This window comes from Pleurodeles waltl, chromosome 11 (assembly GCF_031143425.1).
Source record: "Pleurodeles waltl isolate 20211129_DDA chromosome 11, aPleWal1.hap1.20221129, whole genome shotgun sequence".
In the NCBI taxonomy this organism is placed as follows: Eukaryota; Metazoa; Chordata; class Amphibia; order Caudata; family Salamandridae; genus Pleurodeles; species Pleurodeles waltl.
Window position 1 is genome coordinate 767123244 of NC_090450.1, and position 18182 is coordinate 767141425.

Sequence of the window (18182 nt, forward strand, 5' to 3'; positions counted from 1 at the left end):
ATTCAGCTGGTAACTTTTACTCAGTAACTTGCACAGCAATTGACTCCAGACACCCTCAGTGAGGAGAAACAATACAATTCAAGCCCTCACACAAGATGCCACAGTATGAGCTATGCCATGTTGTCAGCATGCCAATCCCTTCTCTGGACCACCTATTCTTGGCAACACGGTCAGGGAAAAAGAAGTGACAGATTGGTTGTACATGCACATCGTAAGTCAAATGACATTCTTAGCAACATATGCTAAGTACTACACGGGATGAGGACACAGTTTGCAGTGGCCATGTATTTGAGAAAACTAAACTACTGACACATTGCATGGGCAGAATAAGCTTGTACAACATCACCACAACACTGGCACGACTGATCACAGATGGAACAGTATCAGCTCACATAATGCACACATTTCTGCTTGGCACAACACAGCAGCCACACAGCACTTAACTGTAATGGAGGTATGAACGGAAGTTCAGTCTTACCTGAGTGTCATTGGAAGTACTGCTGTATCAGATGTTTCCTGTTGTCCACATCCTCCTCGTCCTTATCACTGTATTCAATGACCTATGCTGCCACAGGTGCATTGTCTTCCCCTCCCCCTGCAGGTATGGCACATGACATCTGAGGGCCAAATTGTGCAGCATGCACCATGCCACCACTATCTGGCAGACCTTTCCAGGGGCATAGAGGAGGGATTCACCAGGTACATGGAGGCAACGGAACCTGGCATTCAGGAACCCAAAAGTCTGTTCAATTACACACCTGGTACGACCATGTGCTTCATTGTCTTCACCGGCTTGGACGTGACTGCCATTTTCTCTTAACCACTTCGCTTGATTCCTGACTTTCTACTGATCAACACCTCCACTGCGTGTGCTACTGTGTCCTGTGTCTGGAACCTGCAATGGCGCGTGCTACAGGGGAGAGGGCCTCAGCCTTCACATCCGAGGAACTGGAGAAGCTTCTGGATGGGGTCCTACCCTTGCATGAACAGTTGTATGGGCCTCCAGATGAACAGGTGAGCCCCTTTTGGGTACTTTGGATGCACTTTGGATGCGATATGGCTGTATGTAGATGTATGTGGGTACTGGGAGTGTGTCATTTGGGGACTGTATTTTTTCTGCATACAATGTGTACGCAGAGGTACAAGTAATATGTGAGATTAATGTGAGATCTATGCAGTATGTAAGCCATTGCTGTAACATAATGAAGTGTTAAGTTTATGGTGTCCTTTCGTCTGTGTGCCCATGCTGACCCTTGGGGTAGATATCCAGTAGAGCACCCACTGCAGAAAGAGGTGTGTGGACCTGTGATGCTGGGCCCGAAGACCGTGGAGGCCCAGCTTGTGAGGTCCTCCCAATGAGGGAGGGGTGCCCATCAGATGCAATGTGTGGAAATCTTTCTTGATGCCTGCCATGTTGTATGGGTGCAAGTTTCTAGTCAGTGGATGCCCGTTTAGCTAATCTTGTAGAGTTGTGCATAGCAATGAAGAGTGGTTCATTTCTGCTGTAGTTCCCAGGCAATGGTGTGGTATTTTGGTTGTCACTGCATAGTGGTATTTAGTTGTGAGTCATTATGATGTGTATGCCATATGTGTGCTGTTATTAGTGAAACTGACCAGGTGCTCCCTTCTTTCTCCCCCACCCTCTCTCCTTTTCTCATCCTATCCTTGTGTGTATCAGCATCATCTGGCAAAGCAGCAGGGGCACCAGTGAGTGGGGGAGCTGCAGCCCACGAGGCCCAGGAGGCAGAGCCCACCGACGACGGGGGGACCAGTGGGTTGCAGGGCAAGGGGAGCACCATGGGGGAGACAGGAGCTGATACTACTGACTTTGGTTCCTCCTCCGATGGAAGCTCCCTGGTGGTGGTGTTCCCCTGCTACATCATCTTCCGCCATCCCCGTACCAGCACCACACTCCTAGTAGCCCCCCATCCAGTTGCCCGTGCCCGCTCACCCAGGAGGGTGGGCGTCTCCTTTGCCCCAGGCACCTCAAGCCCTGCCTAAGTCAGCCCTGCGCTCTCACTGAGGAGGCTTTAGACCTCCTGAGATCCATCTCTGTAGGGCATTCAACCACAGTGAAAGCTATCCATGCTATGGGTGGCATCCCAGATGCAGCAATGCAATGCCTACCTGGAGGGCATTCACGGTGACATGGCTGCTGTACAGAAATAGTTTCAGGCTCTGGCCTCCTCTTTGATGGCAGCCAGTGTCCCTGTTTTTTCCGTCCCACCTCCAACTACCTGTTCCCAGTCCCAAAGCAATTTCCCCCACCCATCCCAAGCACACAATCAGACCAACATGCACCCAAGACAACAGACAAGACTCACAAAGACAAGCACAGGCACCACAGATCACACCACACGCCCACACACAGCAAACGCCCAGGTGCACACACAACAACAGCCACTGCCTCCACTGTCTCCCCCTCCTCCTCCTCCCTCACAGTCACATGCACTGCATCTTCAGTCACAGGTCCTGCCACCTGTGCAGCTTGCCCACAGTCACTGCAACTGCAGACACACAGACTAGCACCCCATTCACCACATGTGCAGTCACTACCACCACCATCACAACCACATGCAGCACACCCACCTCACCACTACAACATACATGCACACAAGCTGTTTGTCCTCTCCCATCCTGTCTGCCCCCTCCAAAAACACATAAATACTCCCACTCAGATACTCAAAAGCTATCCACCTCACACATGCACACTGTACATGCACCTGCAACCCAGTTCAGCACACCTACTCCTCCTATAACCACTCTCTCTACCTCCACTCCCAAATCTGCTCTGACAGCCCACCCAATTGTACCAAAGAAACATTTCCTTGCCCACCTTGATGTCTTCCCTCCTCCCCCACCCCGTCCTGCCCAGAAAAGGAAGGTCCCGCTCCCGGAGCCCAGTACCTCCAGCTCCCAGTCCTCTCAAGTCCCTCTCCCTGCAACAGAACCTACCACTAAGGGGCACAAGACTGCTACTCCAACCCCCCACTCCAAGACCACTCCTTTGCCCCCTAAACAAAAGAGCAAAGGCCTGCCCCCTCCCAAACCCAAGTCCAACGAACCCCCTCCAGACCCCCCCCACCCTCCCTGCCTCCTGAGGTGCCTGCCTTCCATCAAGATGTCCCTGTCCAGTGAAGTGACTTGGGCTGTCAGGAGTCAAGTTGGGCCTTATCCGTGCCCTGTGTTTTTTTTTTAACATTGTACTGGCCAATGAACCTTTGTATATGGTTGCCCCATTTGTTGTGGGTGCAAGTCCACTGGAATACAGTGATTGGACCAAAGGTATGTGTTATGGCTGTCTTTACTTCTGGCTTATGTTGCTGTTGGATTTCTCTAAAGATTGTTGTTGGTGTGTGGTATGTGTGTATGGTGTGTGTTGTGCATTTGTGTGTGTCACTCTCCCCTCCCTCCCTTGTGTGCTAGGCGACTGTACACTACGGCATCGTCGGCGTTGCTGCTCCTGGTCTGCCATTGTATGGTACAGCATTGGCGGAGCTTCCAGTTCGGGTTCCATAGCGGCTGCGGACTCCTCTGTGTCCCTGGAGGTGAGTGTCTTCTTTTATATGATTCGTTTCCACCAGGCTTTTCGTGGCTGTAGTCCCGCCCCAGAAATCCTGACGGTATGCTATGTCATAATATGGTGGGCAGAGAATGGTGTTCCGCCAGTCTAAAGATGTCAACTGCAGTGTTTGGTGGCTGGACCACACTGGCAGTTCAGGTGGTATTTTGGCTGTCTATGGGAGGCATCACCGCCATGGGCATAATTTGGCTGTCTTTACCGCCAGCTTGGCGACAGTACTATCGCCATCGCTAGCATGGCGGTCAGCTGACTTCCAATGTCATCATGAGGACCATTGTGTTGTAACTTCCTGTGTACTACCACTTTAATCTCCATGTCATAAGATACAGTGTTGTGATAAACTAGGGAACAAGGACAGTCGAATCAAGGGGCTGCACCTGGGAAGATGTACTGATGGCTGGTTTGCTGTAATTTTGGTGGTTGCTAATAAAGAGACATTGAGACTTAAGAGATTGGTGTCTTCTTAACACTTTGCCTCACAATGGTTTACATTTGTACAATTCATTCACTGTTTTTTTATGCCTGTACTTGTGTTGGTTTCCATGCCTCTCTTGTCTTCCCTCCTCTCACGGGGCTTTCCTTGATAACAGCTTTACATCATCACTGGACAGTCTGCTGTTTAATTACAGCCAAAACCACTCTCCCAATTACACGTAATTCATGCTTTTATTTCCAGCATTTTCAATAGGAACATCAGATATATTAGCTAGTTTGTCTTTTGTAAGCATTACCACATCTGCTATCCCTTCTTGCTTTAGTGGTTAGTGTAAGTCTTCAACATCCTAAAGATTAAACTACAACATTCAGTGTTTTTACTTTTTCTCCCTAAAACCCTGTTTTCTCTCATGAGGTCCTTTTGGCTTTGGTTAATTTATCTCTAAGCCTGCAGCTCTCTTCTGGATTTGTGGATGATTTGTATCAATGTTCATACTCAAGACTTCCCTATGACTATTATGCATTGTGACATCTCTATACCTCAAATCTCTCTACCTCTCTCTCAACTCTTGCTCTACCTCACCTCTCCTATCATCTGCCTCTACTATTTTTCTTTTAAAGAGATGGCAGCCACTGTCAAGACACAGAGAAATGCATAGAAACAGGAGACAATGGACAAGCCGAGCAACCTGGCAGAATGGAGAGAACCCAGAGAGCGCTTTTTAATTTTCCCTGTTGCAGCAAGGACACCAGTTTGAAGGAAGGCAGTTAAGTCTACAGTTTCAAGGTCTATGAGCATATGTCTTATTTAATATTATGATCTAGTCCACTGAACATCCTGCAAGTCACCATTCTTTCCAGCAATGAGATGAACAGAATGTTTAGACATTAAGGGCCTAAGTTAGAGTTTGGCGGATGGGGTTACTCCATCACAAATGTGATGGATATCCTTTCCACTGTATTAGGATTTCTATACGATATATTGGAATCATAATACGGCAGACGGGATATCCATCACGTTTGTGACAGAGTAACACCATCCACCAAACTTTAAATCAGGTCCCAAATTTGATGTGAAATATTGTTGTTGTAAGACAAAAAAATAGGTAGATACAAGCACAGGATAAAATGGCATAGCACAATGCTTGTTAAAGCTTTTATCTGGTACTAATTGGCTGGTGGAGGCAGGGTAGCTTGAAGTTAAAGCTATTTAGTTTACCCCCATTTCTGAAAGTTTAAAAATAATTCAACTTAATATTTGACTATACATTGACTTGCAATTGAAATTCTTAAAATGTATGCTCTCATCTTTGTTTTACTTAATATGCAGCTTTTGAAAATTATTTTTCTATATTTTGTACTCATTAACCCCCGACCTTATCAGACCATGTGCATCTCAAGTTACTCTTTTGACTAGAATAAAATAAGTGTTTTATACATTTGCTAATGGCGCCCCGAAGCTTGAACCTCGTGCAGCAGCACCAGTTGCACTGCCCTAAGGTGGAATAGACAATTCCCATTTTCATCTTAACCAACTATGGCCCTTATTACAGCCCTGGCGGTCACTGTAGAAGTGGCTGTAATACCACCAACAGGCCTGCGGGATTTTTTTTTTATTACAAGCATGGAGGTTACCGCCATGCCAAACCGCCACTTCTACACTCCGACCACCAGGGTGGTAACAACTGCTGGGCTGAAGACTTCGTTCTCCAGCCCGTTGGCCGTCACTAGACCACCGGCGGTATCAGGACCCCACATACCGCCATGGATTTCGTGCGGTTTTGTACCGCCATGAAATCCCTGGCAGTAGGCACTATTAATGCCAGGGAATTCATTCCCTGGCACTGATAGGGGTCTCCCCTTCCTCCCTCCCCCCTCCCCAGAGTCCTCCCCCCAAACCCACAACCCCACTACCACCCCCCAAAGGTGGATGGAGCCCCCTCCACACCCCCACCCCACCACCCCCAAAAACATTGACACACACACACCCACCACCCTACACACACGCTCACACAACTACTACACATACACGCACACATGCACACAGACATGTACGCACAAATTTCCCATACACACAACACCCTCCGCATGCATACACGCACTCACACACCCCCTCTACACACTCACACACACACCCCCATGCACACACACAACACCCCCCCACCCCCTTCCCTAACGGATGATCACCTTACCTTGTCTGGTGATCCTCCGGGAGGGCATGGGATCCATGGGGGCTGCTCCGCCGCCAGCTCCCCATCACCAGAACACGGCCACGCTGAATCCTGGGTTGTGATTCGGTGGGGTGTGTTCTGATGTTCGTAGCAGTGGAGGTGGAACAGCCTCCACTTCACCGCCGACCGCCAGTATGGCTGCTGGCGGCTTTCCGTCTGAAGAAGGGCAGAAGGCTGCCAGCAGTCATAATATGCTGGGTGGAAGACCGCATGCACTGGTGGTCTTCAGCCCAGCAGTACCTCGGCGATCTCGGAAAAAGACCGCCGAGGTCCAAATGAGGGCCTATGTCTTCAATTAAACAGAAGTCTCAGCTGTTAGCTCTGTTCTGTTTTTTTTACCATTCCATTTTAAAGACTATTTTTACAGAAGAATAGAAAATTGTCTCTTCAGAACCATTTGATTCAAACATTTTTTATCCATACAATTCTACTCCATATCATGATAGGAGAAGGCTTCATTGTGCATCTTTTTTTTCATCAAATGGCGATGTGACCAAAGACAACATCTCATTTGAAAATGCTATTCTTAATGAAGTTCACCAGTCATTTAAACATAGACCCCTTCACAAATTTAGTATGTCTAAAAACACATCACTGAGCCCTTGCCGCAAGCCGTTCCCAACATAACTGTCAAATTGTATTAGAAAAAAACAGTGATTACAAAAATGAGATCTAGAAACAACTGACACAAATGGAACATTACAAAAAAATTGGATGATGATTCATCACACCCTAAAACAATAATCTCTGCCTTACCGTATTTATTTGTTTGCATTTAGTATATGTTCTTGTGAATGGATGCAATATTCATTAGGTTTTGAGTTGCTCCTACAAATACCGTATTGAACTATCCCCTTGTTCGCACATAATATTGTTGTTAACACACATACAAACTCATAAGGGGTTATTGGATCTCCCTTCTCTGTCCTTCCTTCTTTCTCATTAAAGCTGGCCATGTCTACAGGCTACATTTACTTAAAGCTCACCTAGGGGCATATTTATACTCTGCCTGTGCCAAATTTGAGTCCAAAATTTTGACGCAAATTCGGCGCAAACCCTACACCATTTTTATACTTTGACGCCTGACCCCGCGAACACCAAAAGTCCGCCGTGTGCAGCATTTTCTGGATGCGTGAAACCGCCTTGCGTTAATTACATGCAAGGTAGGCGTTCCCGTCCCAAAAATGACTTAAACACCCGTGCGCCATATTTATCCTACCCTGCAAAAATCCTGCACGGCTGGGACGCGGAGTCGGAACATGATGCACAGCCCGATTTGCGTCAAAAAATAACGGCTGGGTTAGGGCAGGCATTAAAATGGGGCAAACACACCAGTACTTAAGGAAAACACACAGAAGCAACAGCAGAGTTCCAAAAGGAAGACATGGAGGTGCTATTCATCCAACATGCATGAAGATGCAGAGCACAGGACCAACACCAGCAGCTTCCACCACACCAACAGGGACTCCAAAGGCAACGCAGAAGGCAGGAGAGGATATTCAGGACCAGGACAACCCTTCTGGGACTCAGGCAACAAGACATCAACCAGAGGTAGAGACTAAACTGGCAAGCCATTCAGCAGCTGCTGTGCAACATTGAGTCACAGTTGGCACCCAGCTTGCAGACACCCCACATCATTCCACCAAAGACCAAGCTGCTAGTTGTCCTCCACATGTTGGCAAGTGGCTCGTTTCAACCCACTGGTGCCCTGGTTGCCAGGATCTCACAGCCCTCATTCTCTGCCTTCCTACCCAAGGTATTGGATGCCATCATCTCCCTCACAACCCCCCACATCAGCTTCCCCAACACACAGCCGAAGCAGCAGGAGACCAAACAGGGCTTCTACCAAATCAACGGCTTCCCACATGTGCTTGGTGCCATTGACTGCACACATGTATGCATTGTGCCACCTGCTGCAACCGAGCATCTATACAGCAACAGGAAGCACACATACTCCATCAATGTGCAGGCCATTGTGGATCCCTGGGGATTGATCACCAACATTGTGGCAAAGTATCCTGGGAGTGTACATGATTCATTCATCTTCCGCCACTGCACCATCAATCAACACTTCCAGGATGGACGATATGGCAATGGCCTACTTGTTGGTAAGTACAGAAACCTACTTATATACACACAGCACAGCAGCCCTGTAGAACACACAACACATACACCACTACATTGACATGTGGCAAGGAAGACACTGAGGTTGTGACACTGCTAGACATGTTTGATATCCTCACCCAATTGGATACACACCTAGGGACAAATGACAGATGCAAATAACAACAGATGCCAGGCCCCAGACACAAGGGAACAATTTAAAACCACAAAGTGACAATGATATGGCCTTAACTGCCAGTACAACTAGAAAGATTAATCTTACAATATAACATCAATAACACTCAATCACACACCCTTCCAAACAATATGTACAGTGTAAGGTGTATGCAATGTGTTTCGCTGCAGGCATAATACCATGACACACATAGCATGATGATGATGACTCTAATGAAGGGGACATGGAATCATTGAGGCTGTACCAATATCTCACATCACTCCTGTTCTGACATTGCCCACTACAATAAGCAAGTGGACTGTGCTAAGAACACTTATTGATGTGACAATATTGCAAAGTGCACATTCCTACACATACGGTTTGAGACAATTAGACATATACACAACAGATGTACAGGCATATGGACCTTCTGAGACTTAAACCATCAACCTCACAACCAAGTTAGCCAGCTGAACTGGACCAGGTTCAGTAGTGTAGGTACACGTTTGAACACGAGTCAACTCCGTAAGGGCAGATAAATAGGTCTGCAGAGAACTTGTCACACAAGGGATATTTGTGCATTGTCAATTGTAAACATGTCAGTGCTGCCAACTTATGGAGATGTGTTGTACAATATCACCTAGCCAAATCAAAGTGCCTCACTGATGTTCAACAAATTCTACTGCATATGTTAAATTGGATGGGATGTCCAGGCTATATAGATGCAACCATGTCACCACCACTGTGGAATTGATTCTGTGTATGGAAGTATCATGTCACCCCCAGTTAAGACACATGGATACCTCTTTCACATGAAATAATGCATGGGAGTACACAATGTAATGCAAGTCTACAAAAATACCGCTGACATCCGGTCAATCAGCCAAACACCAGTCCAGATAATGAAACATTCCAATGCCGATGGTACATTCTAGAAGTCTAGGATTCCACACAATAACACAAACACAGATGAGTCACAGACAACACAAGACAACAACTGCCATGCAAAGTGATAATCATGGTGCAAGCTCCCTCAACATTTTTCACTCATTTTCTCTTTCAGCTGATCAGGGGTATGGGATCCAGCCATGGATCATGACCCCATTTGCAAACCCAAGCACAGCATCAGAGCGTGCTTATAATGATGCACGTCGGAGGACACTAGTAGAGAAGACCTTTGGCATCCTGGAGTCAAGATTCAGGTGCCTCGACATCACCGGAGGCAGCCTCCTATACTCACCTGAAATAGTCTGCAAGATAATTTTCACCTGTGCCATCCTGCACAACATTTGTGTAAGGAGGAACATTCCCCTCTATGAACCAGACCCACAAATGCCTGAAGAGGAGGAAGAGGAGAATGTTGTCCATCAACATGAGGGAGACCATCCAAACACTGCAGCAGGATTGTGTCAGAGACAACACATTGTACAAAACTTCTTTTAACTATAGTCACCATCACCACTGTCTTACCATATGTCATTAAACCCCTATTCTAATCACTATATCATGGTCTGGGTAATCATTTATGCATCACATTATCCCTAGGATTCATAATCAGAGTTTAGCCTCAGGGAATATTGCAATTATACAGATTAGGATACTGAAAAATCCACATCACATTTGATGGGTATGAATGTACACCCAACTTCACACACACTGTAAATGGCATATATCCTGTCCCTTTTACATTTCAAGGTCAATATCAGAGGACCACAACTATGGCACACATATATGTTGGCAACATGGTTCATTGCAGTATATTGCACACAACTAAGACACCATCATTCATAAGGTAAAAAACTGCCTCATACATGAGGCAGTGGATGTGCTATTGCATTGGTAACAGGAATGTATGACCGGAACCTTGACAGCAGTAAGTGTGACATCAGCTATCTCTGCAAGGAGTATGTGTGACAAGAAGTCCAGGTAAACTGCAAATGGATAGCAAGAGTGCCCCAGGTATGACTAGCATTGCTCACAAGACATGCCCTGCACATGCCATCCCAGCTCATAAGTCCTGCCACTGCCATGTTTTCAGTCTCTCCCCACCCTAATCTAGAGGGCCCTGGAAATGGATTATTTGTACCCAGATAATCCTTCATCTACACACACCCAGACTCACATTCTGACTCCAGTGTGCTTCCCTCTTTAGTATGGCATGCCATAGTCATAGTTCATCTGTCTGCTTGGACTTCTGGCCAGATAATGCACTGCCTGGTATTCTGTAGGACCTGTAATCACCTGTCCGTTGTTTCCCATGTGAAAGGTACTGTTGGCCCTTTGAACTTGATTCTCACCTACAGGACTTGTGAGAGACTGAAGCTGAACACACCTGTGAGCACTTCCATGCAGACCAGCCATTTGAATCTGCACTGCCCTTGCTGCTGCCTGGAACGGCTTAGACACTTCCATTATATGTATATCCCTGTTATGCATTCCCATATAAATCTCTTGTGTAACACAGGCCTTGGGTTATTGTTTAACGTTGCAGCACACAGGACAAATACAGTTTCCATTTTCCACAGTGTTGTTCCAGCTTTGACCAGTCTCAGGTGGTCATTCTGACCTCGGCGGTAAAAGGCGCCTACCGCCGGTCAGAAATCCTCCATAATCCCGCCGCGGTCGCGGAAACCCGCCACGGTCATTCTGACCCGCAGAAGGCAAACCTCCGAAAATCCGACAGCCACAACAGACCGCCAGACCAGCGGTCGGCGGAAAAGTGGAGGTGACCAAACCTCCACCGTCACGCCAACAGAAATACGCCCATGCCATTACGACCCACGAATCCACGCGGCGGTCTTTCAAACGCGGTATTCCATTGGCGGGACACACCGCCGCGGTCAGAATGCACACAAACGAACAAAACTCAGCCACATTGGCCGATTTGAATACCACACACCTGATACACATACACACACCACTCCCACACACACAATACAATATAAAACACACACCCACATCACCCACAAACCCCTACGACCAAAAATTCTGAAATAAGGCCAGAGCGAGACACCACCATCCACAAACTAGCAGCCACAGCCACTCAACACCATCACCCACACACCATCCACACACAAACCAACACACACCACCACACTCAACACACTTAACTACACATACTCCACCCCACACATCATACACACCACCCCATGGCACCCCAAAGACACCCCCGCTTCTCAGACGAAGAACTCAGGGTCATGGTGGAGGAAATCGTTCGGGTAGAGCCCCAGCTGTTCGGCACACAGGTCCAATACACCAGCATTGCCCGGAGGACGGAGCTATGGCAGAGGATTGTCGACAGGGTCAACGCTGTGGGACAGCACCCCAGAAATCGGGAAGACATCAGGAAGCGATGGAACGACCTACGGGGGAAGGTGCGTTCCATGGTATCCAGGCACAACATCGCCGTGCAGAAGACTGGCGGAGGACCCCCACCTCAACCCCCACAATTTACAACATGGGAGGAGGAAGTCTTGAACATCCTGCATCCTGACGGCCTCGCAGGAGTCGGCGGAGGAATGGATACTGGTAAGTTGAAGCTTCACTACTGCTTCCCCCCCACCTGCATGCCAAATCATACCCCAACCCTCACCCCCATCCTCGAACCCCACCCTCACCCCCACCCCCATCCTCACCCCCACCACCATCCTCACCCCCACCACCATCCTCACCTCCACCCCCAGCACACCTATTCCCTGCCAATGTCTCACCATCACAACCCACACATCCAAAAACCTAGGCCTGCATGCGTCCACTAAGCATGGACACCCATCACCAAAGCATGCCCAATGCATATACACATCCCCCCCACAAGCCACCCTCACCAAAGCCCCCACACACGAATGCCAGCACTTGGGGACACGGGAACCCACAGATACACCCATATGCCACACATTGAAACTATAACCATACCTCTATACCCCTGCAGGACCCGACCGTCAACACACCGCCGCGGAGGGCCCAGAATTCTCCACACCCCCCACCCAAGAGGCCGTCAGCGATGACAGCAGCTCTGTCGACCTGGACACCGATGACCAGCCCGGACCATCGGGGACCTCTGGACAGTCGGTTCCCCTCACACAGGCCCAGGCCACTACAGACCCAAACCCCTCTGGGAACACCAGCACAGCTCCCACCCAGCGGGCCCATGCCTCTGTCTCCAGGGCGCATCAATCTGCGGTGTGTCTACCACTACAGGGCACCCAGGATAACCCACCACCCCAACAACAACAGGGACCTGGGGGCAGTGGTAGTGGGCACACCGGCCAGGGGGCAGAGGCCCAGGGAAACAGGGCAACTCGGAGGGCAGCTGTGCGACAGGGGGGGGACGGGCCCAGGGAACCCACTCTCCACGAGGTCCTCACCACCATCATGGGAGCATACAACCGCTCCCAGGAGACGATGGCGACGGTACTGGCCCGGTTCCAGGAGATCCAGGTACTGCAGGAGGCACACTATCGGGGGTACAGGGAGGACATCAGAGCCCTCACCTCCACCCTGGTTACCATGGTAGGGCTGCTGCAGGACCTCATCAACACCAGGACGGACACTCAACAACACCAAAGGGCCCCTGCCACTAGCCTGGACCAAGAACAGCCAACCACCTCCGCCGGCGCTAGTGGACAGGAGGCCCCCGCACAGCAGCAGCCCACCAGACCCCCACCTCCTGCAGGAGAAGAACCACCCCGCAAGAGGGCCCTGAGATCTCGCAAGAAGACAGAGTAGGATGTCAAGACCCCCGCCAGCAAAGGATACCACCTGATGTCATCCCACTGTCCCACATTGTCACCCTGTCCATCCTTGAACTGCCCATGCTCCATCTCTCCACAGGACTCTGGACAATGCACCTGTGTGACTGTTACTCTGGACTCTGCCATGGACATTCCTTCACCATAGCCCCCACCCACTTGAAACCACCCATCCCATTTTGAGCACTTAAATAAACACCTATTTTGCACAAAACTATCTGGAGTCTGGCTGTGATTTCAAAATATTGTAATTGACATGACAGTGCAAATATGTCCTTGTACATAGTGAAGTCAACAAACAGCTGCCACAAAGCTGTAGTCCATGGGGAAACGAAGCACAGGACTCGTAGTGGGGACCCCAGATCTGAAATAGGGAGGGAAAAGCCACAACTCAGTCATCATACACTGGGGCAAATAGACAGGCAGCAGAGATGCAGGAGAGTAGTTCACATTTACTAAATTATCTTTGAATTGTTACCTGTGTCCTATTGGAAGTACTGTTCAATGATTCTGTCCCTGTTGTCTGTTTCAGCCCCGTCGTCTTCCTCCTCGTCACTCTCCTCAGGTTCCACCGCTGCTACAACACCACCGTCTCGACCATCCTCCTGCAGGAAAGGCACCTGGCGGCGCAAAGCCAGGTTGTGAAGCATGCAGCAGGCCACGATGATGTGACACACCTTCTTAGGTGAGTACATTAGGGATCCACCTGTCATATGCAGGCACCGAAACCTGGCCTTTAGGAGGCCAAAGGTGCGTTCGATCAACCTCCTAGTACGCCCATGGGCCTCATTGTACCGTTCCTCTGCCCTGGTCCGGGGATTCCTTACTGGGGTCAGTAGCCACGACAGGTTGGGGTACCCAGAGTCCCCCAATAGCCATACACGGTGTCTCTCTAGCTGTTCCATCACGTAAGGGATGCTGCTATTCCTCAGGATGTAGGCGTCATGCACTGACCCTGGGAATTTGGCATTTACATGCGAGATGTACTGGTCAGCCAAACACACCACCTGGATGTTCATTGAATGGTAACTTTTTCTGTTCCTGTACACCTGCTCCCTGTCTCTTGGGGGAACCAAAGCCACATGGGTCCCATCAATGGCACCAATGACGTTGGGAATATGTCCAAGGGTGTAGAAATCACCCTTCACTGCAGCCAATTCGCCCACCTCAGGGAAAATGATGTAGCTCCTCACGTATTTCATCAGGGCAGACAACACTCTGGATAACACCTTCGAAAACATGGGCTGAGACATCCCAGAAGCAATTCCCACTGTTGTCTGAAATGACCCACTTGCCAAGAAATGGAGTACTGACAGGACCTGCACCAGAGGGGGAATCCCTGTGGGTTGGCGGATGGCGGACATCAGGTCGGGCTCCAGCTGGGCACACAGTTCATGTATAGTGGCACGGTTAAGACGGTAGGTCAGGATAATGTGGCGTTCTTCCATTGTCGACAGGTCCACCAGCGGTCGGTACACGGGAGGATTCATCCGTCTCCTCGCCAAACCCAGCAGACGGTGCCTAGGAAGGACAACATGGAGCACACAGTCAAGCAACCCACAGGTACGTACTCACAGCTAGCACAGTAAACGATTCTCTATGCAGTGAATGGCGTGTCTGAGTGGCTATGCAAGGCCTAGGCCTGTGTGACGCAGTTGAAATTGAGCCATGTGGACCCTCGAAATGGCGGCTGCCTGACCTGTGAAGTGTGACAATGGGATGTGAGGTCAATGCGCTGGCGTGGCACACCGCGGCAGACGGCGGGCGAAGACCGCGGCGCGAAGCCGCATTGGTTAACATTGAAGCCTATGGGTTTCAGGAGCCAATGGCGATGGGCGCCGGCGGTGGCGGTACGCACCGCCGCGGTACGCACCGCCGCGGACGTGACCGCCATTTTCTATCTACTTATCCACTTGCGACTTGAACTTTCACAGGAGAGGACCTATACTGCAAGTGTTGCTGTGACCTCGGTCTGGAAGGGACAATGGCTGCTGCGCCTGGGGAAAGGGCCCCTGCCTTCACTGGAGAGGAGTTGGAGAAACTTGTGGATGGGGTCCTCCCCCAGTATGCGCTACTCTACGGTCCTCCAGACCAACAAGTGAGTTTAATTCAATCTGGATTTGGGGCCACTGGCTGGCTTGGGGGCCTGGCGGGGGGCCTGGCGGGGATGGGGGGGCATGTTGGGGCTGGCGGGGGGCCTGGCGGGGATGGGGGGCGTTGGGCCTGGCTTGGGGGCCTGGCGGGGGGGCTGGAGGGGATGGGGGGGCATGTTGGGGCTGGCGGGGGGCCTGGCGGGGATGGGGGGGCATGTTGGGGCTGGCGGGGGGCATGGCGGGGATGGGGGGGCATGTTGGGCCTGGTGGGGGGCATGGCGGGGGGCCTGGCGGGGATGGGGGGGCATGTTGGGGCTGGCGGGGGCATGGCGGGGGGCCTGGCGGGGATGGGGGGCGTTGGGCCTGGCTTGGGGGCCTGGCGGGGGGCCTGGCGGGGATGGGGGGGCATGTTGGGGCACTGGCAACGAAAATGCAGACAAACTTGAACGTGGTATTTCTCCCTCCCTGTACGTGTCACATAGGTCCGCGCCCATGAGAAGATCGGGATTTGGCGTGCCATCGCCAAGGAAGTCCGGACCCTGGGGGTCCACCATCGACGGGGCACCCACTGCCGCAAGAGGTGGGAGGACATCCGCCGCGGGACCAAGAAGACCGCCGAGTCTCTGCTGGGGATGGCCTCCCAACGTAGGCGGGGTGCCTGCCGTCAACTGACCCCCCCGATGTTCCGGATCCTGGCGGTGGCCTACCCTGATTTGGATGGGCGCGTGAGGGCAGCACAGCAGACACAAGGGGGTGAGTACAAGCATTATCTACTCTGTTGTCGCGCAGTGGAGGTGTCTGGGTGGGGGAGGAGGGCTGTGGGTCCCCCTAGGCCAGGGCGATATCTGTAGGCTGGGCACCCCCGTAAGCCCCTGTGTCCCCAGCCACCACCCTCAGTAGTTTGTCAGTACAGCCATCCCTGGGCCGTGTCATCCATGGGTGCAGTTGTCAACTCTAGGCGTGTAGGGCATGTTCCACGGAATGCGTAGCGGACCCCAAGTGCGCAACTTAGTGCAGGGGGCATCTGTGTCTGTCATGTCCGCTAACTGTATCGGAGATCCATGTACTCAATATCCCTTTATTTCTCTCTCCCCCCCCCTTTTTGTTTGTCTTTCTGTGCTTGTGTGCATCAGCATCATCAGGCGGAGGAGAAGTGGCATCGGGGCAGGAGGGAGCTGCATCTCACATGGCCCAGGAGGGCCATGCCACAGAGTCAGACTGGACCAGTGAGACGGAGGGCGAGGGGAGCTCCACAACGGGGACGACTGGACCCTGCAGCGACACGGACACGTCCTCGGAAGGGAGCTCCCTTGCGGGGGTGGCACCATCCTTGCCCCCCGCCATTACAGGTACAGCCCCCACCCAGCGCACCATCTCCGCCCTCCCAGCAGCCCCTCAGCGTTCGCCCCGTGCCCGCTCTGCCAGGAAGCCGGGCATCTCCTTCGCCCCAGGCACCTCAGGCCCTGCCCCTGTTACCCCCGCTGCCCTCAGTGAGGAGGTCATTGACCTCCTCCGAACGCTCATTGTTGGGCAGACTACCCTTTTGAATGCCATCCAGGGGGTGGAGAGGGAGGTTCATCGCAGCAATGCGTACCTGGAGGGCATTCATTCGGGTGAGGCTGCCCATCAGCGATCGTTCCAGGCTCTGGCCTCAGCACTGACGGCAGCCATTGTCCCTGTCTCCTGCCTCCCTCTACTAACTCCCTCCTCCCAGTCTCCTGTTCCTCTGCCTGTCCCACCCACACCATCAGACCAGCCTGCACACACCTAAACACCCAAGAGAAGCTCATCCAAACATAAGCACCACAGATCACGCAGACATTCACACACGCAACATTCCGATGCAGACATGCCAACAGTCACTACCACCTCTGTGACCCCCACCTCCTCGTCTCCCTCCTCCCTCCCTGTGACGTCTACACTCACACCTCCATTCACCTCACCATCAGCCAGTGTTTCCATCACCAGCACACCCTCCACTCCAGTCCGCACACGTGCAGTCACCACCCCCACTGCCATTTACACGTCCCCTGTGTCCTCTCCCACTGTGTCTGTCACCCCCTCTTCCACACCACACAAACGCAGCCACCCACCCACCCAACAGCCATCCACCTCACGACAGCCTATCCCTCCTGCACCTGCACCCAAAGACAGCAAACGTGACTCACCTACAACCACATCCTCTCCCTCCACTCCCATTCCCACTGTACCTACCACTCTCCATTGTCCCAAGAAACTCTTCCTCGCCACTGCTAACTTCTTTCCTGACCCTGAGCCCCCCCCTCCTTCTCGTCGGGGTAAGAAGAGCACCTCAGCCACCACCAGCCCTGCAGCCCCCTTGACAAGGGTGCAGGGGTATTGGAGCCCACCAGCCCGCATGTCTGGATCTTCGCCCAGCAGCAAGGGGACAGCCAGCCCACCCCCTGGGAAGAGGAGCAGAAGGCGGAAGGGGCGCCGCAGGAGCCCGGCTTCTACATCCCCCCCGGACACCACCCAGAGACAGTCACCAGCCACAGCTCCAAAGGGAGGAAAGGGCCACAGACTCCCGACTAAGGAGGGCAAGGGCAGCAAGTCGGAGAGGTCAGGCTGCAGGCCTGCTGCCCAGGAGGAGCCCACCACCCCCATAGCCGCTGCCCAGGGAGGACCCAGCCCAGCTGGCCAGGAGGGCCCCACCACCCACAGCCCAGGTGGGCATTGAAGGAGCACCATCCCCGCTGCCCAGGAGGGCACCACCAGGCAATGAGCAGTTGGCCATAGACCGGCCGCCGTCTCAAGCACCGCTGAACTGGGCCCCGCCGTCTCAAGCACCGCTGA